This window comes from Lagopus muta, chromosome 6 (assembly GCF_023343835.1).
Source record: "Lagopus muta isolate bLagMut1 chromosome 6, bLagMut1 primary, whole genome shotgun sequence".
In the NCBI taxonomy this organism is placed as follows: domain Eukaryota; kingdom Metazoa; phylum Chordata; class Aves; order Galliformes; family Phasianidae; genus Lagopus; species Lagopus muta.
The window spans coordinates 15411536-15436688 of record NC_064438.1 but is presented as its reverse complement, the minus strand read 5'-3'; the positions used below and the strand labels follow the sequence as shown (position 1 = coordinate 15436688).

Below are 25153 nucleotides of genomic sequence, written 5' to 3'. Positions count from 1 at the left end.
TTACCATAGGGGGTAATCTTTATAGTTTTAGCATTGTTCAGTTCCAGGGTTGATCTGAAGTGACCTGCCAGCGAAGCTGAAGGAGAGAAATAGCTCTTCTCTTAGAAGAGAGAAAAGGATAGCTAGGTCATTTATCAAGGATTGTTTATTGTAGGCTATCTTCATACCAAGCCTGACCATGGCGTTAAGTTCATGAAAGTGAAGACTTTCACTGCAAGGAAAATCTTCCCAGTCATGAGAGAGCTCCCTTGAACTCTGTGGGAAAAACCCAGGGGATATAACAAGTATGGGAGAGTATTGAGATTCTCATCTCATCTAGTGCACGTGGACAATGGAATCTGAAATGGTAAAGTGTGTGGAGCTGCTGCTCCTAGCTGAGCCGCCTCCAGTGATTTCTCCTTGAGGCACATTTTCGTGTGCATGCTAGCAGAAGTCCTAGAACATTAATTTTAGCCCAAAGACTAAATGTATTTGTCAAGATTGTTCATTCTGCACAGAGAAAAATCCAGGTATTCCCTCTGTCTCCTTGTTCTGTAAGAAGTCTGTGATAAAGCATATCTTGAAGATATTTGGTATTTGTTTGATATTGCATCTGGAAAAAAGGTAGCATGCTTTACTGGTAGTCAAACAAGTACCAAGTACTTTTGTGTAAAAGTTTTCCTTCTTTTGTACCTGCTTCTTCTCCGTACTGCCTGTATCCCAGTTGACGGCAGTCATCACTTTTGCCATACAGTATGGTATTTCTCCTTTACCTCTTACTGTTGTGTCTCTGACAAAATCTTGAGTCAAAAAGAGTTCAAACTCCAATCTGGAGATGTGATAGAATGGTTTGTGTTTTCTCTCCCTTCTGTAAGAACTGCTTTCTAAGTGGGAAGACCTTCTATATATCACAGTGCCATGAAGAACACAACATGTACAAAGATGCTTTGGAGTAATTGCTTACAAGAAGCCTGGTGAAGCCTGAAATTCAAGATGGCTGAGCAAGTTGAAGCCTCCCTCTTAAGAAATGCCTCTCAAGATGGGGCTACAAAGAGGAACTATTCTGCTGTTAATCTAATTTATTAACAAGAGAACAGTGTTAGCTAGTGTGGCATGTGATTTCTTTGCAAATGTTGGTCTCCTGTCCAGAAATGGATTCCTTTTGCAAAAGCCCTGAGTATAAAGGAAAGTACAATTCTGGATAGCACAAACTAGCTGGTTTATTCTTTCCCATGGAAAAAACAAGCTGCAGAGTCATTTGGTTTTGTCATTTGGTTTTATTAATTCCTTCCTCTTGTTAGGAATTGTGGGATTTAGATCCTTCCAAGTGTGCATCTTCTGTTCATCCCTGTCCACCTACAGTTGTTGGTGTGATAAGGCATTTGGGTATAACTGGCCTTGCTGAAGGAGGAAATAAAGCTTCCCACACGTGTTGTCAGTCTCTCATGTTCTCCACAGAAGATAACTGCTCACTTGACTTATTGTTCCTTGCTTTCCAGACAATTTTAAATCCTTGTGGCTTCATTTCTGGATTTCAGTAAAGCTGTATATGCTGTTTTTGTATCTTGAGCTAGTGTTTCAGATCATACTTCCTGAATGGTGCAAAAAAAATAAGCACTTTATGAACATGCTTGTAGGTTTGAGTGCTGTAGCAAACCAGATTGAGTTCTCTGTCAATTTTTTGGAAGATTTAAAGGGCAGATTCTTATTTACTTCCTTTTTAACAAAAAAATCAATATCTTGAAAGTACAAGACTTCTTACTGTTATTAAGGGAAAGTCATACTTTTCTGAGAGCTTGCTATCCTGTAGGAATTGTGGTGGGATGGAGAGAGATTTGGGATGGTATGTGGTAGCTTTTAGTTTTGCTTTCTTACTTGAACCTTCCATTGTAGGCTGATTGAAAAGTCCTTCAACATAACAATTACTGGCAGGCTCCAGCTCTTGCATTGCCTGGTATTGTTGTGCTTGGTACTTTGGGTAATGCAAGAGCTGCTGTGTAAGTCCTTGGCTTGGCAACAAAAATGCCATCCAGTTGTCTCATTGGCTGACCTTTGTTATGCTTCATTTACTTTTCTGATTCCATTTCAGATTTGCTAACATGTCCTCTACAGGTGGAAACACAAGGAATGACAGCCATTGGCATTCATAGACATACGGTTACGTATGTGTTTGAATGTATGTATGTATACATACTAAATGATTTCACAAATAAGTTACATTATGAGTTACTAACATCTATAGGTGTGGGCTACCAGTGTAGTCTTTCTATTGTATAAATTCTCAAGGTGCCTTAAATAATTGAATGAATGAATGGAAATGGATTGACTAGGAAGGCATACCTTCTAGAGAGCATTCATAGCTGAACATAGCTTGACAAGATCAATTTTGAAAGCAATCTTTTTCAGGGCACTGAAAGATAAAGAGTGAGAAATCCTACCCGGGAAACAAAAGGGACTCAATTTGCCTACGGACAGGCATGTGGTATTAACTCCAGACAAAATGAACACCAGATTTTCTGATGCTTGATGCTTCAGTGTAGCCCAAGAGTCAGATGCATGTATTTGAATGGTGCAGAGGAGTGGCTTTTTGTGATAAGGCTGTTTTTAATCTCTTAAAGTAAAAGTAGAAGTAATGTAATTTATAAAGTTGACTTTCCTAAAGGGAGGCCTTGAAGCCTAGGTGTTGAAACAAGTGTCTTAAAAAGTATGGAGGATAATGAATTTTAACTGACAGCATTCCTCTGTTCTCTGACAATCTCCTCCTAGATTTCATAGTATGTATCAGTTAAAATGCTGGTTCAATTTAAGAGTTTGCAATTTCACTTGACAAAAAAAAGTGGGTATTGAGAAAGATGTGATGTACAGAGATGTAGTGCTGTCTGTTGTAGTCTTCGTAGTGTAGTTTGGTATTAGAATAAAAAAATCCATACATTTGGAATGGTTGAACCAGAACAAACACTTTAAGAGCTTCTTGGATCAGCTGATGTGTTATACATCCCAACTTGAAAGTTGGGTCTGTAAAATTTTCACTGTTTAGTGGATTTTGAAGAAAGTTCCAGGCAGTTACTTTGCAAAGAAGCCAGACTTTGACAGCTGCAGGGAATGATGTGCTGCAGTCTAGCAGGACTGTGGAGTGGCCCTCTGGATCTCTTCTTGCCTGTTGTGCCCAGCAGACATCTGGCACAATAGTATTACTTGCAGACTCCATGTGAGCTGAGTGTGAGACTAAAATCTGGGCAGGAGCTGGGTGAATGGTCACAATCTGCCTTAAAAAATGAATAAGTAAATCGTTCAAACATGCTAACTTTGCAAGTCGCATTCCCTGAAGTGTTCTGCATCACGTTACTTGAAGTGACTTCTGCAAAGAAATGAAAGACTTCCCCTCAAAAAGCCAGACTAGCCACTACACAGCTGCACTGAGAACAGTGACTCTGAACTACCGTGTTTATTGGAGGTTTTGTTCTAGGTGATATCTGTGTGTGTAAGTAGGAAGTAATTAAATGCGATGTAGGAAGTTCCATTCTGAATACCATTAATGCTTTGAAAATGGCATTTTTCAAGATTAGATTTTAATTAAAAAATAAAACCAAAGCAGTCAAATACAAAGGGAGAGAAACAGTGTTCAGTGGAAGTTTAGATTTTGTTTTGATTTTGATAGAGTCCTCTGCTTTCAGCAGGAAAATCCTCCTATTCACTATGGGACAAGCAGTTTTTCTGTGTAGCAAATTGGAAGTATGAATGCAGCATCCTTGTGGGTGCAGATTACACTGGAAGAGTGAAGCAGGACTTAAGCCACATGTACAAAAAACTCTTAATAAAGTAGGTATAGGTGAAAGTCAAGCTTCAGTCCTGTATGCTGCTGCATTGGTCTTCCTTCTGAGGAGATTACACTGGAGGAAATGTAATGTCTGGATCAGATTATAAGCTATGGGGTTTGGTTTACTGTTTAGCAGGTTGAGCCATGGTAGCTTGTTCCCTTCTTAATGTGTGTATAGGAGATGCAAAGTGAGTTTCTTGTTTGTTTACTAGCAGTACAGGAGGAGGGAGACGGGTGAAGAGCTATTAATTTGTGACACAGGGAAGTATTATTGAAAGAGGATTATGGGGATTTAGAAAGTGATGATGCTTTTTTCTTTCCTGCTGTTTTCCTTAGAGAGCTGGTGTGTGTTTAGAAGGCATGGTATAGCCATCGATCAGTAGAAAATTCACTTTAACAATAAGAAAATATTGGGTTAAAATATTTGGTGTTTCCACTTCTCTAAGGATGGGTTTGGGGGGTTTGTGCAGAAGTTGTTTTGTAATCAATGGCTGTACTGAAGCCTGGTGTTATGGATTTCCACTTGTAGCTTTTCATGTGCATGTTGAAGAATTGTTCCTGTTGCACAGGGACTGAAATTTGGGAATGCCACTGGGAGAATGGCCAATGCTGATAGGCAGAGTGGAGCTGAAGGAAGGGGCTAAGTAAATAGATGTTTCTTGTGCAAACCCTGTCTTTTCTCTTAATGGGAACACTAAAGACAGTCTGGGCATTGGAATGCTAATGAGATAGAAAACACTCTATTTTCTTCAATTAAACACGTGCTTCATATTGAATCATACATTTCACCGTGCTCTGAAGTCTACATACATATCTGTCAATTTTGAACCCTTTGATCCTGTAGGCTACAAAGACAACTGTAGCTCCCAACTGTCCTAGGCTGTATTATGCCAAGGGACTATATAGGTATGCAGTTATGGAAAGCCTTGATTCAGAGATCTCATTCTGAGCACATTAAGGCATTCACAAAATGAGTAAATGCAATTGATACCTAATGCTTTGATCTCCTGGATGCCTCTGTCATTTTGAACAAGGATCTTGTGTTCATGGATCAATGGGATGGAATTCATCTGAGCTGTGTGTCTAGCCTCTGCCAAAGGAAGTAAGCATCTCTAGGATGTTATCTCTCTTCTTACAAAGTATCAAGAAACAGATTGGATTGATTGTCTGAGAAGTGTTTATTTCTCAGGGCTCACAAAAGGGAAGGATATAGCAGGGAAAAGGCTGAGACTGGACATCGGATGTTGAATGACAGAAGTTTCATCCTATTTTTTAAAATGCTTTTAAGATGGTTGAAAATGTAAAAAGAAAACAAAAGCACTGACAAGTGAGGTAACATGCACGGTCAGTAGATGAGCAGTGGATTGAGAGAATCCTGTTTAGCACTTTAATCCTCGAAACATACTTTTAGTCTGGAGTCACCCAAATCCCTTACAGCAGCCGGGCAATTCGCGCAACCAAGCACATGAGAAGGCAAGGCCAGATAAAGCAGTAAATGAATTGCTCATACCTGTGTCCTGGTGGAGTGTGTAATACAGTGACACGAGAGGTCAAGGTTTTTTGGAGGGAAGTATCTTGTGAGCTGTTTTACTCCCAAGTTGTTCAGGAAACGTTTGAGAGAGCCCTGCGCTCTCCTCTCTCTGCCTCTTGCAATGTTTGTTTTCATATCCAGTTTCTAGACTTACAGTTCATTTTTTGCTTTTCTGTATGCCTTAGCGTTGGCTAAAAATCCAGTGATTTAGTGCAGTGACAAAGGTAAAGGAAGGTCTGTACAAAGATCTCCCAGAACTGGATTGAATTTTAAAAAATCCTCCGTACCTTGCAAACCCCATCTTACTGATGCATGGAGGAGTCTGATACAGATGGTGTCAGCTGGGGACTTGGAGAGTCACTGCACCTTCATCTTCCTTGTGCTTCTGTTCTCTAACAAAAGCTATCCTTAACTTGTCATTAGCTTTGTTTACCAGTTTATCCTAAAGAAAAAAGACAAACCGAAGGAGGTCCACAAGTGAGGGAAAAATTTGGGGCTTTCAGGATTATTCAGGCTTTTTTTTTTTTTTTTTTTTGGTTAGTATTGTAAAATAAATCTGAGAAAAAATGATTAGCACAATGACATTGAGGGGGGAGATGCATTTGTATGATATGGCTCAGGATCAGCTTTTTGCTTATGGGCTAAATCTTCTCTTTTATTAAATGCATATGGATAGTGTATGACAACTATGACATTGTTTTTTTGTTTTTTTTTTTTTTTTTGAAATATAGCCCTTAGAAAACTTTGGGAAGGGAGAAAAAAATCCTGCTTGATTTATGGGGAAAAAGCCTTAAGCTGTAGGTGACATTAACAATGAAAATGTCAGGCTCTGTAGTGTGTAATACATGACTGTGCTGTGATTTCACTGTGTTTAATGCTGTGGGACAATAACCAGGACTTCTGCACTTCTGATTACTCATTTTGAATGCAGCTTTTTCTAAAGAGAGTGACAGTTTGATATTCCTAGGGAACAAAGTGCAGCTATCTTAACTGCAGTGAACTTCAGCCTTCCTCTACACGAGTCAGTAGGATTTACTCATCTCCCGTGGAAGAAAGATAAAACATTAATAATATGTGTAAAGGGTGAACTTATGGGATAAAACTTATTTTACTGGCATCAGCTTAGCTACCAAGTATCCTTTCCTGTTTGCAAGGGGTATATTTCATTTTAATCCCAAATTCGTTTATGTCCTTCACAAATATTTTGTCCTTTCACTTCTACTTTTAATATCTATGTATTTTGTATTCATATATATATAAAGCATGTATGTAGGTTCAGGCTCAATGGTAACAGCAAGACTATTTTACATTGAAGAAGAAAGCCTTTATCACTTGTCACTGACTTTTTTGCATTGCATATTTTGACTTTTCAGCCCCTCTTACCTGATGGCTGAAAGAAATGCTGCTGAATATCACTGTTCTTGTTCTCCAACAATTGATGAGTAAACCAAGAATTGTTTGCCCTGGAAAGAAATCTCCCTGGTCTTCAGCAAGGGTTGAGGTGATTGATTCAGATTGAGTCATTACAGGGCCTCACATTAGGTTAATGAAAGAGATTGGAAGTGGCTTAAGATGTCAGCTGTTTTATTACTAGAATTAGAGCTGAATGTTCAACAGCAGGAGAAGATCATCTCAGTTGTGCATTCTGCTTCTGTATCAGCTCCATGTGACAGAGCACAGGAACAGGAAAGGCTGCAAATGGATGTGCCAGAATTTCTGAGACAGTACAGACTCAGGCAGGTGATAAAAATAAGACCAAAAAGTGATGGCTAGAATGATGTTTTGGAGTTGCTTCTGACTCTCAGCAATTGACTTCACAGGGGCTAAACCCATGTAATGGATGCCAAGTTACATCCTGCTGACTGCTTTACTAACTGGCCTTGCTGTTTTAATTTTTAGCTTTCCCCAGTGTCCTACATGGCTACATAGCTGTAGCATGAAGTCTAGTTCAGTTGGTTTAATACTTTTGGATAAGGTAGTGCACAGAGTTGCCATTAAATCTGTTTTTATTCCTGCTTTTTATTTTGGTATTAAAACACTGCTTCAATTCTGCTTGTTTGTTAAACCCTGTTGTGATAGAGGAGCTGAGTTCTAATGAGTAACTTGGCTGATACACTCACGGGCACCTTTTATGGGGGAAATTTTTCAGTTGGAAATAAAAATTTAGTCTCAGGCTGCCAAGAGCCTGACATTATTCAGATAGTTAAAAAAATAATAAACATTCAGATAGATTAAAAAACAAAACCATTATTACCAGTTAAAAGTTTTGAATGAGTTATGTGAATTAGAAGTCTCAGTGCTGGGTTTCCAAGGTCACTTCATGGCAGCACTTCTGTATAGAGGGTTTCAAGTAGGCATATAATGGAATTAACGGATTTTAATGTAATTGAGGGCTTCAAAGGTAAGATTTAAAATAAATAAACAGAAATCTATCTTTTTTCAGTGTTTCACCTGTGTCTTTTTAAAGAGGCATGATTTTCCTAGCAAAAGGAAATACAATTTTAGTAAGTTGAGCCCTTTAAACTGTTTGCAACTGTATATGAAAAAGCAAGTGATGTATTACTTCTGCTGTTGTTTATGAGAACTATATTTTTACTTCCGAAAAGGAAAAGAGGAAGTTGTTCCCAAAATAAAATAATAGCAGCATGTTTGAGACCAAGGAGAAAACTGCCTTTGACATAATGAGACTCAGTGACCTGTGAAGCTGTGTGTAATTGAGATTTCTATATTTCTTTGCCTAAAACAAATGTTTAGATTTCTTCCTTTTTGGCTGATCTAAGAAAGTGAGGACGCCTCACTTTTTGCATTTCAACTCAAACCGTGTAGCACAATTTCCAAATAGAGAATAGAATAATATAAATGAAAGAGGGCTAAAAATAAAGTGAAAAAGTTTCATTTCCAGCTTGCTCCGTATAGGCACTGAAACAGAAATAAGAGATTTTATAGTTTCACTGTAGCATCCGGCAATGAACATCAGTCAGTTTGAACCAGGATCATAGTATAAAAACAAACCATCGAATCGTAGTGGGAAGTAAGCAAGAGCTGCAACGTTCAGAATAAGGAGAAGTGGAAAGAGCAAGCAGATTTATGGGGACATCTTAAATACATTTGTGTGCGTTTCCTTGGTCTTTTACTACAAGAAAAAATCCAGTCCATTAAATTTAAATTTATATTGTCCAGTGTAGTCCAGTAACAGTACATGGTTGGAATGTGTGGCAGGCTGACTCTGGCCAGCAGCTAAGCACCTACCAGATGGATGCTGCCAATGCTGTGGAATGGGGATTGGAAGAAGCAACGCTTGTGGGTTCAGAGGAAGATAGTGTACAAAGTGAAGCAAAGCTGCACTGAGGCAAAATAAGGAATTTATTCACTACTTCTCATCAATAGGCAGATTTCTTAGCTGCCATCTAAGGCGTGAGGACCTCAGAGTATGAAGCAGTTATTTGGGAAAACAAATGCCATAACCACTAATTTCGCTTTCTTCCTCTTTTCTCTGAAGTTTTATTGCTGAGCACAATATCATAGTAGGAATTGTTAGGAAGAGAGGATAGGAAGGTGGCATGTTTGAATCCTGCATATACAATATTCCTTTCCTACAGTAGGCGTATGGCAGACAAACTGTTTCAGCTGTATTTCACAGTATCAGGGGTATTGTGAGATATATGGAAGTCTAATGTCTGGACTAAAGTTCTCAGCTAGATACCTTAACTAGGATCTAGTCATACATACTTAAAAATGACTAGTGGTAGTTTTTTAAGTTTCTGCTTTAAGCTTCTGTGTAAATGGTGATGACGTTACTCAGTGTTACTCTGAAGTCTGGAATAGTCCATAGAGTTTGGTGGCTCGAGGCACATAACTTCTTACAAGATTGTTAATGATTTAATTTTTCTGAAGAACTCCAAGAGCTTCAAGTGAAAAAGATTAAATACAGAATTGCTTATTAGTTTCTTATTAATTATACAGACGTTCCAAACTCCTTGCTTGGGCTACTACGAAGCCCAGATTCAGCTGTTACTGAATCCATGCCAAGTCTGTAATCTCCTGATAGAGTCCAACATGGCAAAGCAAGTAGTCTGAACCAGAACTCTTGCTAAAAATTAAATCCATCTAAACAACTTGTTCTCTGCTTGCAATTGAAGGTGCTTTGCCTTTATTGCTGGAGAGGTTTGATTTTGGTTGCTCCAAAAAGCTTTGAGGTTTTGTGAGAACTTGGCTTCTAGTATTTATGTTGCTGGTGTGAGATTGCATATTCGTTCCTTTAGCTATCAGCAGACGTCATCTGACTGGACTTGAAGTCAGCTTGGCCTATTTAATTTGCAGCAAAGAACTTATAAAATGCTTAGCGTCATTGTTGACTTCATTTGAACATGTTGAATTCCACACACCTGTGAATCCCATGTTTTAAAATAGCTTAATTTTTTTAAAGAGATTCTGACTTCCAGAAGATTGTTAAGATGGAACTGGACAGTGTTGCTGGGTGCTTTTAGCTCTAATGCTTTAGGCTGTAGCTGTGTTCAAAGCACAGAAGTTAGGGCTTTTGATCCACATTGGTAATATCCATGAGGCACCTCTATGAGTTGCACGTTGACGTTGTGTTTCAATGAGGCATTTGCTGATTTTCCCAGCACTACTAAAAAGCTTAACCATAACCATAACTTTGTTTTTTTTTTAGTATTTGGATGTTTTTTCCCCAGTAGTTACACAGTTCTGTTTGTGTAAATAAATACACATTTTTAACTTGAGATGACATCTATGCCCACATTCAGCTTATTTCTTCCTGAAAATACTTGTTTTGGAATGTGATAGAAGAATATAATAAATAACTATTACTCTTAACTGGTACAGAATCTCTTTCAAAATACCCACATTATGAATCTCTTGAGAGTTGAATCTTTGCACCATATCCTTATTAGTGTTTTCCCCCTGCCCACAGTCTTAGTGGAGAAGATCTGTTTAAAGTTGCTATTTCAGTATATGATTTTATATTTTCCTTTGCCTGAGGGAACTGATGTTCCTTTGAATCCTGAACAGGATATTTGTCTACGATTTTGAAGAAGCATAATAGCTCTGCCTATGTAAACACAATTCCAGTTGCTTCTGAATGGCCTACCAATGTGTCAGAGTTAGGTAAATAATCTAACTACGTTAATTGCTCTTATGTCCCTTGAGTGCTTCCGCTTTGGGTTTTACTGTAATATTAATGTATTGTAATCCAGTATTATCTACAAAATTAAAATTTTCTTTCTTTGCATGCATCTGCCACTGTTAATTCAGGAACTCTAATAAATGCATTAAAAGAGGGAAGTAATAAGCAAAAGAGGGATCCCTCTGGGAATGTGTAATTTCACTTTTACTCGTGGCTCTTCATACTGGGTTGGATGAAAATAGTGTGAATATGCATGCAGCTAAAATGAGACTACAAAGAAAAGTTGTAAAATCTTTTTGTAGCTGTTACATTTCTATTTATTATAGTAATAGAAAGAATGAGAGTAGGTAAGTGCTGCAATGAGCTGCAAGCAGGTTTCAAACTTTACATACAGGACTGGGGGGCTCTAAGCAGTGTCACATTCTGGAAGTGGAAACTATGCAGTGGGGCACAGTAGGTTTTTGCCAGGAGGAATAATAAACTGACAGTAGGCTGAGACTTGTTGAGGAAAGAGGGAAGGCTCAGTGGCATTTGCGTGTCTTACGCAACAGGAGAAAAAAGTAACTGCGTGAGCAGATGAAGCTTTACTTTTTTAATGAAGACAGTAAGTTTGTTGTGAACAGTTGCTTTATCACTATTTGGGAGCTGGCCTTTACAAGGTGAGCGTTTCTCCTGCTGATTTTAAGTACCAAAAGGCATTAGGTGGTGACAGATACATAGATGTGGTTTAACTGCTGTCTAACTTTGAAGGAGTAGAGTGGCATGTTACTGGGATAAGTTGGAGAAAGATTCACAGAGATCCAAGCAGAGTCAAGAAAAAAAAAAAATCAGAATGGGAACAAGACAGTGGAAAAAAGGAAGAGAAACAGGTATGTTGGGAAGCATTGCATTCCAAAGCTTTCTGCAAGGCTGAGTTCAAGCAGAAATAGAGGCTAAACTGCCTGAGGTGGAGGAAAGATCTGCCAAGGAAGCAGCTGCAGGAATCCTGGCTGGCAGAAGTGCCAACGTGCAAAGGATGTAGGGCAGGTAGGAAGTGGGCCTTTCCCCTTGTGTAGGATGACAAATGTCCTGTTTTTTTCAATGTGATAATCTTCTGCTATTAGTTTGATCACTTTCATTAGTCATGCTGTGCTTTCTGGTGTTGACCCCTGAGACATATTTAAAAAATTTCTTCCTGTTAGATGCCTGGAGAGCACATGGCTTGGGAGCTAAGATCAAAAATGCTGTTTTTGTTATCTGCAGTGACAGGAGATCTCAGCAAGAGAGGCAGTTGTAGACCATGACTTTCAGTAGCCACAATAAAAAGAAATACAAGCAGAAATGTAAGTAAAGGTTATGAAAAGAATAAACTTCATTGTACAGGACCAGATGGATATATTTATGTTGGAGTAAGTTATTCCCTGTTAGGCTGTTTTTATAAGGTTTTCTGCTTTCAGCAGAGGAAGAACTGAAGTCCATAGCTGCTAGCATGCTTAAAATCCAGGAATAGGCATGCCAGGTGCAGCCATGTAGTTTTTATGCAGACATAAAGCAATTGCAATGAAATAAAGAAGGTTTTCAGTGACATCACAGGGCTTAAAAATGTGTATGGCCCATACGGCCTTACAAATCCCTCTCAATTTTCTAAAAGGCAGCAGTATTGGACTCTGTAGAATAAATGGAGCTAATAACTTCTGGAATATGGTCTGATCCATTGCATGAGAAGCTGAAAGATAGGGCTTGTTCCCTTGAGTCAATTGTAACTCCTTTCTTCTGTCTTAAAATGTTAATAAATAGAGCTGTGGAATTTCATGGGTGTCTGTAAAGCTTTGTGAATTGCTGCAATGAAAGACTGTCCTCTATAAAGTACACAGTGTTATTCCTAGAATCCTGTGGGGTAGAGTGCACTCCTTTTGTGTGTATTGAACTTGAGGGCTGAATAGTAACTATTGAAGTCCTGAATATTTACAATGGGTTGTGGGAGAAGAATAGTAGAGCAGATAAGTTTTCCATTAGTGTAGGTTAAGAAACAGATGTGCATTTGGTGAATGTAAATGTGTATTTTTCAGTCTTTGATAATAAAGAAAAATGCTATTAAAGTAGAACAAAGCAACTTTACTAATGTTAAATAGAGCTTTACTGTAGGAGTAAGATAAATATCAGAAAATAACTGTAGAGCCCTTCTGAAAAAGCCGTGCTATAGAAACACACATATGCATTGCCTCACATGTCCTACATTCATTAAAAATACCAAATGCTGGTAATATGCTATCAGCAACCTCTGCTTCCTAAGCTCCCATTAATAGATGCTGATCTAGATTTAGTCGCAATATGGTTTCCCTTTCAGAAACCTCAGTTTTCTGCTCCTCTGAAGAGTATACTAGTTATTTTTTTGGTTTTAGACCACTACTTCCTCACTTTGTAGGTTCTGTGCCCCTCTCTCATTGTTTTAGTACCATACAGAATGTTTCCTGCACATCACATTGACTGGACTGGTTTACGTGCAGACAGAATATTTGAGCAAGCAGATAAAGTGCTTTTAAAAGGGAGCTCTAATTTTTTTAAAACAACTGCAAAGATTACAGCACAATGGTCCATTTTCATTGTCTCCCATTGTTATCTTGTTTTAACCAGGAAAAAATACATATATTCTCTTTTATTACATTATTATTATTACCAAGCTTGGTATTAATATAATTCCAGTGAAATAGGTAGTAATATAGTGCTGTAAAATAAGTAAAGCAGTGGAAACAAATGTAGTGGTCTTGCTTACCAATTCAGAGAGCTAAACTTTTAATGTGAGCAGTAAGTTTGGTATTTTTGGTCCAGCACTGACAATATTTTGTACTTAAAAATTTAGTGTGTGATTTCTTTTCATACCCTTGATATTGCAGAGATCTAATGCTGGTGACTAATTGGGAATGTAGTCACCTCTTTATCTTCATTACATATATACTATCACTAGTGCCATCTCATAAGAGTAATTTTGAGGAAAGTATTAAATCATGTAATCACTCTTCCAAATAGTCTCAGGAGAAGCCAAAAGATGATGTCACGTCTAAGTAGATCTCCTCTAATCCTCAATGTATATTTAATGTCATGTTTTACCTATGTTTCTGTAAGAATGTGAAGAATCATAGTCTACCATGAAGCTTTTTATTTCTCCTGGACTATCATTTTTTCAATTTCAGCAGTAAAAATAAGGCTTTTTTTTTTTTTTTAAGGGAAAAAATATGCATTCTTTAGTTTGATATATGTATCTGTATCCATGCATAAATCCAGACTTATGTAAATATGTATGCATGCTGAGTTTAATTTTTATCAGGTGGGTGTTTTATGTAAGTCTCCCAGTCCTAGGGAAAAAAAAAGTCTAAATTATGTCAAAGGTTGAGGACTACCAATAATTGACTGTCCTTTGTAGATGTGTGTATCCTGCTTCTTGTGTTTTAACTGCGATTTCTGAGAAATAGGAAAGAAGATATTGGGCAGGAGAGGTTTGAGGAAAAAAATAAAGGTATCTGCTCTAGCCATGATGAGTTTGTGGTAGTTGCAGAACTCACATGTGAGTGGTTTCAGCTAATTAGCACATGTGTTTCTGATCCATTTTGTTTTCTCAAAGTGAATGCAGTAATAGACTGCCCTGAAGTTGTCAAAAGTGAAGTAGATTACAAGTGCTTGCTGCCTATATGCACTGCTTTGAATGTGCAGCAGCTGTGTTCTCCTCTGGCTGAGCATATGCAGCACCTGTTGGCATTAATGGGGACTTGTGCCTGTACTTGGAGTGCAATGTGTCCTATAGTCTCTGGATAGTAATAGACACGCTTATCTTGCATTTCCATATGTCTGTGTGGAACAAAAGCCATTCTACAAACAAACCTACTTCGTTTCTCCATGGATGTCTTCTCTTGTTTCTCTCTTTGTGAGATGTAATTTGCAATGAGACAACCCAAGTCTGACAAAGGAGATCTGTTACTTTCTGTTGGCTTAAAGGGTGACAAGCAGAGACTTCTTGATATGCTGTTGTTGTATGGGGCTTGTCATCTCAAGCTGCAGTCTGTGAGGTAAAAGTCACATTTCCATACAGAAAATACTGTGTGCTTTCCATAGAGTGCAATCTCTGCTGGTGGGTTAGACTGTGGCTCCTGATTTGTGGAAATATCACTCTGTCCAAGTGTCTTCAGACAGCTCTGAAGAGTTGTGATAAGTACTGGTATCAACAAAGGAGCCAGTTTGAACACCTGTGGGCTCAACGCTTGTGTTTGCTGCTCCACTGCTTGGATGGGGTGACTGTCAATGGGGCACCATGAAACTTGAGCATGAAAATGATGGAGATTCACAAGCACAGCAGAAAATATTCTCCCTCCTGAGAGAAAGGAGTAGTTTTGATCTGTAAGAGACCTAGTCTATAACATCAACCCATGCACCTTTATGTGGCTAAATTAAAGTGCTAAGATGCAGCACAGCAAAGATAATGAAGGGGCAGGGTTTTGGGATCATGGGGCTGTACCCTTAGATAAAGGAAGAAGAGACAGTTAAATTTATGATAATGCAATTAAATTCCTTTATGGGGGTCCTGCCAGCACCCTAAACTTTATGATCCACTATATTCAGGAGTCAGCTTATAGCAAGTCCTGCTGCATGCATTTAAAACTGTAATCCCTTTACCTGTCTTATACTGTGATAATCAGACTCTCCTTTTGTAAAGCAGTGTAAAGTGTGAGCATCTGTAAATGTCTTGTGTTCAAAAAACATAGAGGTCCCTGTGACAAAAAGTTTATACTTCATGTGTGAGGCCACAGAAGTAGCTGACGTCTGAAAGCTCTTGGAGGGAATTGTTCAGGAGGAAGTCTCTTTTCCTTCTGCGGGTAATTCAACCATTAAGTGATTAAGTTCTTGGTGTGAATGGGATTCCTCGCCTTCCTTTGGTATTTTGACATCTTTCAATCTAAAAGGTTTCCCTTTGGAATCAAGCTGTGCCTCACACTGACCACTGGTTTTCAGAATGGTTTTGGGAAGGGGGAGGAAATGTCTCTTCTTAGATGTTGCTATGGGTAAGAGCCATTATGGATGCCATAAGAAAAGGTAAATAGGCAAAATGTGGCAGTGGCTATCCGCTTCTCACCACACTTTCTGTGTGGTGGTTGTTTTTTTCTTTTTTTGCTGTTTTGTGGTTGTAATGTAAATTCTCATACTACAGAAATGTGTTCCTCCTCCATCTTTAATTCCTGTAGAATGTATCTTGGAAGAAAGTTTTACAACTTCCTCCTATGGAAGATCTAATACAGATTTGGTGAGGATAAGATCATGAACACTGATAGCACTAAAGCTTGCAGCTATCCAACACCCTTTGTAAAGCACAACATAACGTAAATAGAGTAATATTGAGTCTACAGACCAGTTTCAAAGCAGCGAAGAGTACCAGTTAAATGATTCACCCAAAATCAGAGGAGTGTTTGTGTAAGAGCCAAGATTTGAATCATAATCATCCAAATCTCAGCCTGATGCTTTAGTCACTATAGTAGAGTGTAGCTCTAGGGAAGAGAAGCCTGCAGTCAGAGTGGAGTGGCATCAGTCACAGTTGCTGCTTTGGGGAAGTGAGTGGCTGGAAAAAGGAGTGCTAGCCAAACGTTTCTCATTGTTGTGTATGTGTGAGAAGAGCTATGCATGCTCTAATTTGGTAAAAATTAAGGTTCATTTCTTAATTAGAAATTGCTGTAAACTAAAAACTTTGCTACACTCCCCCCATGTCTCCTGACAGCTTGGGTTTTGTGGCACAGCTAAATGGGATGACTTTAAATGTCAAAATACGCTTTTCATTACTGTGTGTGTATATATATATATATCAACACATTATCATATAAAATAAAACCCTGTTGAGTGACAGATTACATTTCTTTAATTTCTGTCACTTTTCAGATGAATTTATGGCTGTCAAGAGAAATTTGCACTTCTAGAAATGTTGGGAACCTGAATCATCTTGACTGAAAGGAAGGTCAGGGTTTGCTCTGCATACCTCTTGCTGGAAGTGGCTGAGCTGATTTGAATACATTTGGTTTTGAATGCTTTCTCTTGCTCTGTTAATTATATACCAAACTTTATGTCATACAAATGTCTGACTGTCTTCCTCAGCTTTATCAGTGACTTCAATTGTGGAATTTAAGGAGTGGAGAGTTTTCTAAGAATGCTGGTTTTAGTCCAGTTCTGGGCTCCTAATTTCAAGAAAGACAGGGAACTTCTGGAGAGAGTCCAGCAAGTAGCTGTAAAGATGATTAGGGCCTGCCCGGAGCATCTTCTGTATGAAGAAATACTGAGAGGCTTCGGACTGTTGAGGCTGGAGAAGACAAGACTCTGGGGGACGATCTTATCAATGCTCCTAAATATCTCATGGGCAGGACTCAAGTAGATGAGGCCAGGTTCTTTTTAGCAGTGCCCTGTGACAGGGCAAAGAGCAATGGGTAGAAGCTGGAACACAGGAAGTTCTATCTGAACACCAGAGAGAAATTCTTTACTGTGAAGGTGACAAAGCACTGGAGCAGGCTGCCCAGAGAGGTTGTGCAGTCTCCTTCTCTGGAGATATTCAAGAAGTGTGTGGATGCTTTCTTGTGCAACCTACTGTAGGGAACGTATTTTAGCAAGGTGGTGATCTTCACAGGTCTCTTCCAATTCCTACAATTCTGTGATTAGTGTTTTTCCTGCTGAGTGGCCCCTTCTCCATATGAGTTACAGAGCAAGAAGCCTGTTCACCCTGACAAGCGAAGGAAGGCTTGATTTCCTTATTCAGAGGTGGAGATGAGAGCAACAGTATGGAGCTGGGAATCTGTTAGCTAACTGTGTTTAACTTGGTGAAGTTCAGCAGAACCTGAAAGCACAATGACTTCTCCAGGATGCCACTCCTATGCATTCTTTGGCATCTTCCAGACTGCAAGTGTCAAACAGGACAGAGTCTGGATAGCAGTCAGACAGGAGGAGATCTGTATTACATACCAGAATCTATGAATGTTAGATTTGTATAATTTGTGGTAGGTAAAACAGGATGCTTGTATTTAGTCTCTACTTGTTCAGTACAAAGAAAGTTGCTGTTTTTTAGCTCTGAAATTTGTTCTGGTAATTTGTATGTAAAATCTTTTTGCCGATGGTGATTTTTAAACAAATGTTATATTTAAGAAGTTCAGAATAAAAAGAATATTCTCTGCTTACGTCAAACCTTTATAGTGCCAGTATAATTACTAGAAAATGTAGTTCATATGAGCAAAAAAAGCATTTTCAGGTATAAAAGCTTGCAACCGTTATGATAGTATGTCTTTCTTGTTTATGAATGAGAATAAACAAGAATAAACAAATTGTGTTGTATAAGCAATTATATAAACAATTTGAAAAATCAGTGTCTCTTCAAAATGCAACATGCTTACATTTGCTCTCGCCAAAATTGACAGGTGGATTCCACTTCAGTCTTTACTGAGTATGTTCATGCATGTGCTTGCGTTAGTTCCATCGTTGCGTTTATCCTCTTAAAATAAGAATGCTTAAATATAAAAGAGTATTTAAAGGTTGATGGGGCAGAAGGCTGAGTACAGACAGCAATAGGGTAGTTTGTCATAGAGGAGGTAGATGATTTGGTTTGACAGCACTTGCTCTGGGTACACTGAGCCAACTTCTGAGGGGAAATGGATATTATTTATATCCAAGCAGGGATGCACAACATCAGGTCTCTTAGTGATATTGGCATGCAAAATAGCTATAGTGAGTAATTAAAAAGAAAAAAAGGTTTTTGCTAGATGTGGTCAGTCAACTGTATGTTTGACCTGTCTACTTGAATGAAGCAGATATAAAGCAGAGGAATGTATAGTCCGCTAATTAGAACAGATTGAAAATAACAGCAGAAGCTCTTCATTCTACTTTACTATGCATTGAACAGCAGTATGACAGCCATGTCTGACTGACTGAGAGGTTATGCTTCCCAAGGTTAAAATATCCTTTACCAAAGGCAGACAAGCAGGGAAGGTTTGTGTTGCTGATGCTGCCAACTGTGGTGCTTCTAACTTCTCTTGCTTCTCATGCCTGGCCACTCAGACACCAGCCTACCCCTGAGCAGCCTCTGGCCTGCTTTTATGACCAGGTATTCAGGTCCAGTGATGGCTGTGGGTATGGTGGAGCTGAGGGTGGAGGTTGGTAAGGCGGGATGGGCAGTGTGCTCAAAGGCGTGCTTTGGTAGGACGACTGAAAGCAGCTGCTGCAGAAGTGCAGCCTGACCCTGGCAGGTGGTGCTGAGGCTGGAGGCCTCTGAAGGGGCCAGGAGCTTGGGAACAGGCAGCCCCCAAATGCTAAGTGTCCAAATTGAGGCATGGCCCTGAGCTGGGCATGTGAGCGGTACTTTGAGCTTTGCAATACACAGGGGAGTTCAAGCTTCCAAGCTGCTGGGGCAGAGATGGGTCTCCAACACCTCAGGGAAAATGGTATATAGCTTTATCCTATCAGAGCTTGCTGCTGGCCCTCCTGTGTGGGCCCTGACCTGTACTGGGCCGCTCCGATTTTCTGACCTCCGGTACAACCCTTCTGTCCCAAGCCCATGAGAACCACAGATCTTCCTTCGTGGCCCCTTGCCTCCAGTCTGTTCCCACAGCTCTCAGCATTGTTCCTTTTGCCCTCCTGCAGGGAATCCTGCTCCCAGCACAGCCAACCTGCCTCTTGCATTTCATTTTAGTTTCCAGTCACTGTGTTTTCTTAAAAAGGAGGAAGCTTTCCTAACTGTATGCCTCCAACACGTGTAAGCATGGCAGTGCGGTCTGAAAACCTTTGAGTGGGAAAAGCAGCACTTCAATGCAGTTTCCTTTCACCAAGGTATTCCTTAGCATGGGTGGGCTTTTGTTTAAAGTAGTTATTTATTATATGGCAAAAATGTGCTTTTTTCTTTTTTCTTTTTTTTAAAGCAAACTGTGTCATCTTCTCTTACTTATCTTCTTGAGCTGAGATTTCCATGGTTCAGTGCATGAAGGGTGAAAGACTTTTGCCAAAGAGACTTTAAAGTCAGAGATGTGGCCTATTTAAATAAACCTCTAAAATAAGAGCAATTTGTAGAAAGCAATGTCTTTTGGGTGTCTTACATCCTCTGCCACAGGCATTTAAGTATTGGGTCCCCACCCCATCATGAGATTTGTGTTTTGTGTGTGGCTGTAGGACACACAGCAGAAGATGTACAGAGCTGGAAATGCAGTATTCAGTATACAAATTTAGACTAGGGTTTGGTTCCAAACTGTCATATTTTTTCCAAGTATTTTTCACATCAGTGCTGTCATCCAGGTGGACAAATCTTAAACAGATATGCAGATGTGTCTGACATTCTTTTATTTAGCTTTTTATTTATTTATTTTGTGGTGTTTTTAAGTTGCTTACTTTTCCATCTTTTTCTCTTTTTACAGAGGCTTCAATAGAATCTATTGGAAGGCAGCAGGCAGGCAGCAGAAGCAGAGGTGAGTATCCTCCATTCCCCTTGGTAATATATTCTTTTCTACTTGTGTCTTGGGTTGGACATTTTGTTTTCCTCATTATTGCGTGTTTGAGATAACAGTTATCAGAACTATCTCTATTGTGGTGTGCCAGGGTGATGGAAGGGTATCTCCTTGAAAACATTTGCAAAGGCAGTCCAGCATCTGAAAATAGATGCTTTCCATTTAGTAACAGCTGCGAGTTACACTAAATCTTCAATTTTACCAAAGTATGTCTGCCTTAACTAGGAATCTGTAACTACTTCAAATTAATTTATAGGGAAGGTTTGAGCATTCATGAACTGTGTTTTCAGAAGGGAGGGAAAACAAACAAACATGAATCAGACATAGTGAGATAGCCATTGTCATCTGGCTGATAATGTCTCTGTACAATGAAGTTTGTGTATCCTGGCTTAATACTGTGTTGTGAAGGATTTTTGCGTCATCACTTAAAATTAATGGTATTAATATGATTTGTGGTACTTCAATGTGAACATGTGAGACAGGGTAAATATATTCACATACGTCGCCTATAGGTATATTATTACAAAGTTGCTACTGGGAGGCACTGAAAGTTGTCAGAAGGGAAACTAGCTAATAAATAGGGGCAAACCAAAACCAGGATGAGTTGTCTCATGCCTTAACCATAAGTGTCAGCAGTGGCTTCTAACCAGGTGGAAATCTATAAATGCTGTTGCAGACAGCTTTCCTCTCATCTTTTTAAGGTATTCAGTTATGAATTTTATTTATTACTGAGTACCCTTCTGTGTGCTGTATAGATCTAAGGCCTCACTGGGAGGTCCACAGGGAAGTTACTGGAGACACCAACCTTGACACTTAATTTTTTTTAATTGTGACTCAATTAACAAAGCCCAGACTTTGCTTTGAGAGATGCTATTCAGATGGCAGTATGGGTAGGAAATGACAGGTAGAAAGCAACAGTGGGGCACCAGTGTCACCTCAAATCTGCTTTGAAAAGAAACTCAGTCAAACCCACCCAGTTTATGTCAGCAAAGTTGCTTGGATTGTGAGTGGGCTTTGTTGGGATTTGTTTATTTATTAGAACTTTTATATATGGATAGCAGCCTTAACACATTGCATTTCTACTGCCATAAATGCTTTTGCTAAGAGTGGTCTTTATTATTATTACTATTTTTAGTCCTATGAACTGGTATAAATCATACTAAGATGATGTGATTGCTGTAGGCTGCTTTGGTAATATGAATATTATCTGCTTGAGTCGTGCCAAGGTGGTTGTGCTTACATAGTGATACCAGCAAGCCATTGTGCTCAACTTCATGCACTTGAATAGTTTGAATGATTTCAGAAATTACTCATAAGACAAAATCTTGGCTTCCACATTCCTCAGACTTCAGTGGAGGTAGAAGCCACACAAAGGTTAGAAAATATTTTCAAACTATGAACTAGAGCTGGTAGAATCCCTGGGGCTATGACAGAAAAAAAAGTTGATCTTCTGATGATGAAGAAGAGTTGAGAGAGAGTTGTGGTTACACTACGGATAATGTAGCAATCATATATAACTTGTTATTGATGAGAAAGAGAGAATAGAATGAGCAGGGGCTAACACAGAGAGAAATAATGTTACTGAAGAGATAGTGTAGGGAAATGGCCTTTAAAGTGGCATTTTGGATAAATAGCTGGAAAACAAGATTGCATTTGTCAAGAGAGTTTTATCTCTGCAGATACAGTGGTACGACTGGCCCATTAGAAATGCTGTGTGGAAAGTGTCTGCCAAGCTGAGGTACAACTTAGGTACAAGATGGAAGGGTAAAGATTGAGCTCCAAGATGAAAATGACATTCAGGGTAGGGGCTGATACAGCAGGAGGATGATGTTATTTACAAACAGTTAGGAAAGAAGATAATGGGCAGGAGAGACTTGAGAAGGTATCTGCTTTAGTCATAGTGAGTTTGTTGGCAATTGCAAAATGCATGCATTAAAGTATAAGAAAAGCTGAGATTCCAATTCGAACAGGAGGTGTGATATTTTGTGTCATGAGAAGAGCTGAAAATTATTTGCAACTTAGAAGAAATGTGAAGAGAAAGAGAAGGAACAAAAAGGAGAGCCCAGCAGGACTACAGAAGAAAATTGAAAGGCACAGAGCTTGAGGAGAGTTAGCAGAGGGCACACAGAAGGATCATTTAGAGAACTGGAAGGATTCAGGAAAGGATATCTTAGAAGGCATGAAGAGAAAGAGCTCAGGAGCATGGCCAGAGCTACTGAAGGGCCTAACTAAGGAATCATAACGTGATAAGTGAATGATCCCTTGACTTGCAAAATTAATGTCTCAACAGTAAACTAGATTTTCACATGGGCTACTGATTTAGTTCTATCTAAAACTGTCTCTATCCTCAGAGACAGTCTGTCTCTGAGGAGAATGTGTCCTTGTGAGTTTAATGTTTTTTGTGACCTATCTGGGGCAATGTAGTTAAGGTGTTAATGTACAGCACAGCAAAGATAATGAAGGAGCAGGGTTTTGGGATCATGGTGCTGTACCCTTAGATAAAGAGTGGAAGAAGAGGCAGTTGAATTTACCATAATGCTGTTGAATTTCCTTATGGGGATCCTGCCAGCATCTTAAGTTCTGTGACCCGCTTTATTCAGGAATCAGCTTTTGCAAGTCCTGCTGCATGCATTTAAAACCATAATCCCTTTGCCTGTCTTATACTGTAGTAATCAGACTCTCCTTTTGTAAAGCAGTGTAAAGTGTGAGCATCCGTAAATGTCTTAATGTTCAGAAAATGTGTAAGTCCCTGTGACAAAAAGTTTATACTTCATGGATGAGGCCACAGAAGTAGCCGACGTCTGAAAGCTCTTGGAGGGAATTGTTCAGGAGGAAGTCTCTTTTCCTTCTGTGGGTAATTCAACCACTAAGTGACTATGCTCTTGGTGTGAATGGGATTTCTTGCCTTTCTTCTATGCCTCGACATATCTTGGTGTATGGAAGGTTTCCTTTTTGAATCAAGCTGTGCCTCACACTGATCATTGATTTTCAGGATGAAAGAGGGGGGGAGATAAGAAAGTATATCTCTTGTAGATGTTGCTATGGGTAAGAGCCATTATGGATGCCATAAGAAAAGGTAAATAGGCAAAATATGGCAGTGGTCATCTAGTTTGCATTTTCTTAGTTTTATTTTGTTCTGCTTATGGCAGTTTTCTCTTTATTGCACGGTTGTAATGTGAAATATCTCTTTAAGTAACAGCTCCATATTATTTGGCCCATAGTTAGACATCAAGGTGTTATAAAAGACATTAGGAAGGGACATGAGGAAAGAGCAAAAGAAGGGAGCAGATATTTTTCTGTCTCTTCCACCGCTGAGAAAGAAGAGAAGAAAGGAATGGAAGGATAGAACTGCAGTTGCGTTCCCATCCTTTTACTCTGTTCACAGAATGTAACCTTAGGGACTGTTGGCACTACCCCCACTAGCTAAGTTACTTCAGGAGAGGATAACTGCTGCCAGCTTTGACTGCAGCTAGCAGTTTCCCTCTGTTTCCCTCTTCCCTTGCGTAGGGGTAGAAGCGATCCACAGTTTGTAATGTTCTGCAGATGCTGCTTGTTGGGCAAGTGGTAACTACCCTTGCCAGTCATGATCTTCTTGCGACTCGAGTCAGGGTATTATCAGTGTGCTTCAAATGTTCATCTTACCATCCTCTCATCAGTTGCATGTCATGCTTGTGATTTAAGAATTGTAGTTGTAACGTATATTCTCGTACTACAGAAATGAGTTCCTCCTTCATCTTGGAAGAAAGGTCCACAGCTTCTTCCTACAGGAAGATTTAATATAGATTTGGTGAGGATATGAACATGAACAGTGATAATGCTAAAGCTTGCTGCCATCCATTTCTGATGATCACCTTAGCAGGTGACAGGAATGAGCATCAGTAGAAGACTACAAAAGCACAGGCAGCTTCAAAAAAGTTGATTACTCTTTGTGCTCAGTGAAATTAGATTCCACAGAACTATATGCTGTGCAAGATTATTTCTGGTATCCCAGCTATCCAACCCTATTTGTACAGTACGACAGAAAGTAGATAGGGTAATATAGAATCGACAGTGTAGTTTGGAAACAGAGAAGAGTACCAGTTAAATGATTCACCCAAAATCAGAGGAGTGGCTGTGTAAGAGCCAAGATTTGAATCATAATCATCCAAATCTCAGCCTGATGCTTTAGTCACTATAGTAGAGTGTAGCTCTAGGGATGAGAAGCCTGCAGTCAGAGTGGAGTGGCATCAGTCACAGTTGCTGCTTTGGGGAAGTGAGTGGCTGGAAAAAGGAGTGCTAGCCAAACGTTTCTCATTGTTGTGTTTGTGTGAGAAGAGCTATGCATGCTCTAATTTGGTAAAAATTAAATTTCTTTCCTTAATTAGAAATTAGTGAGGGATTGGAGAATTTTCTCTCTCTTGGCTTTCCTGGATTCCTTTACCTGCTTGGATAATTTGTAGCTTTGGGAGAAAATGTGTGTTGCAAAGGCCACGTGTAGAATTGCATTTTTCCAGATGCAGATGGATGCTCTCTATACATTCACAACAGCAGACAGGCAAACAAGTCTCAACTCTGTTCTCCAGCTTAAAATGAAGGAGTGACTGGTTCTGATTAAAATGCAGCCAGAGCTTCTAGTACTCTGGTATAGCAGTGCTGGCCTTGACAAAAATAGCTGTTAAATGGGGAGTAAAAAGCTTTCCATTTTTGCCAAAGTTGTAATGAACATGGTGAAGCTGTCATAAATATGATGTTCTTAGCTAAAATGATTATGGCTTAACAATTTTCCAATGCATTGCATTGGGTTATTTCCAGCACATTGAGATCTTAGTGCTGTAAAGGTTTAATAGAAAATCTTGACAGTGCGTCGTTATCTGTGTTGGAGGGAAAGGTAGGCAGTGTTTATAAATCCTCCTGCATTCTTTATCCACCTTCTTGATGTTGCTTGTCTGCTCATTTGTTGTCATTTTTACACATATCTAACTCTCAAGAAATGCTTCATCCAGTGTTTGGCTGTGAATTTCCAAGTTCAGTTGCTCAGCGTGATGCAAACTAATGATACCCATAGCTTTCAAATACAGATGCTGAATCCTTAGCAGGGATATGCCTGTGGCATTCTGCAGAACAGGCTGGTGCTGTGCCAGTCCATGGTGCTTGAGCAGCACAGTGATGCATCGTTGATGCAAATTAGTGCTTTCAGGAAGAAACAGTGTTTACAA

The 25153-nt window shown here is 39.3% G+C and overlaps 1 protein-coding gene across 9 annotated transcripts in view; it reads left to right on the top strand.

Moving 5' to 3' along the window:
• TSPAN4 (tetraspanin 4) overlaps nt 1-25153 on the top strand; it is a 390254-nt gene that overhangs the window by 143420 nt on the left and 221681 nt on the right. For all 9 annotated transcript variants that reach the window (XM_048948854.1, XM_048948853.1, XM_048948863.1 and 6 more), the window contains one exon: nt 19869-19919. The gene's annotated coding sequence lies outside the window, so the exon portion shown is untranslated. The remainder of the gene's footprint in view (nt 1-19868; nt 19920-25153) is intronic.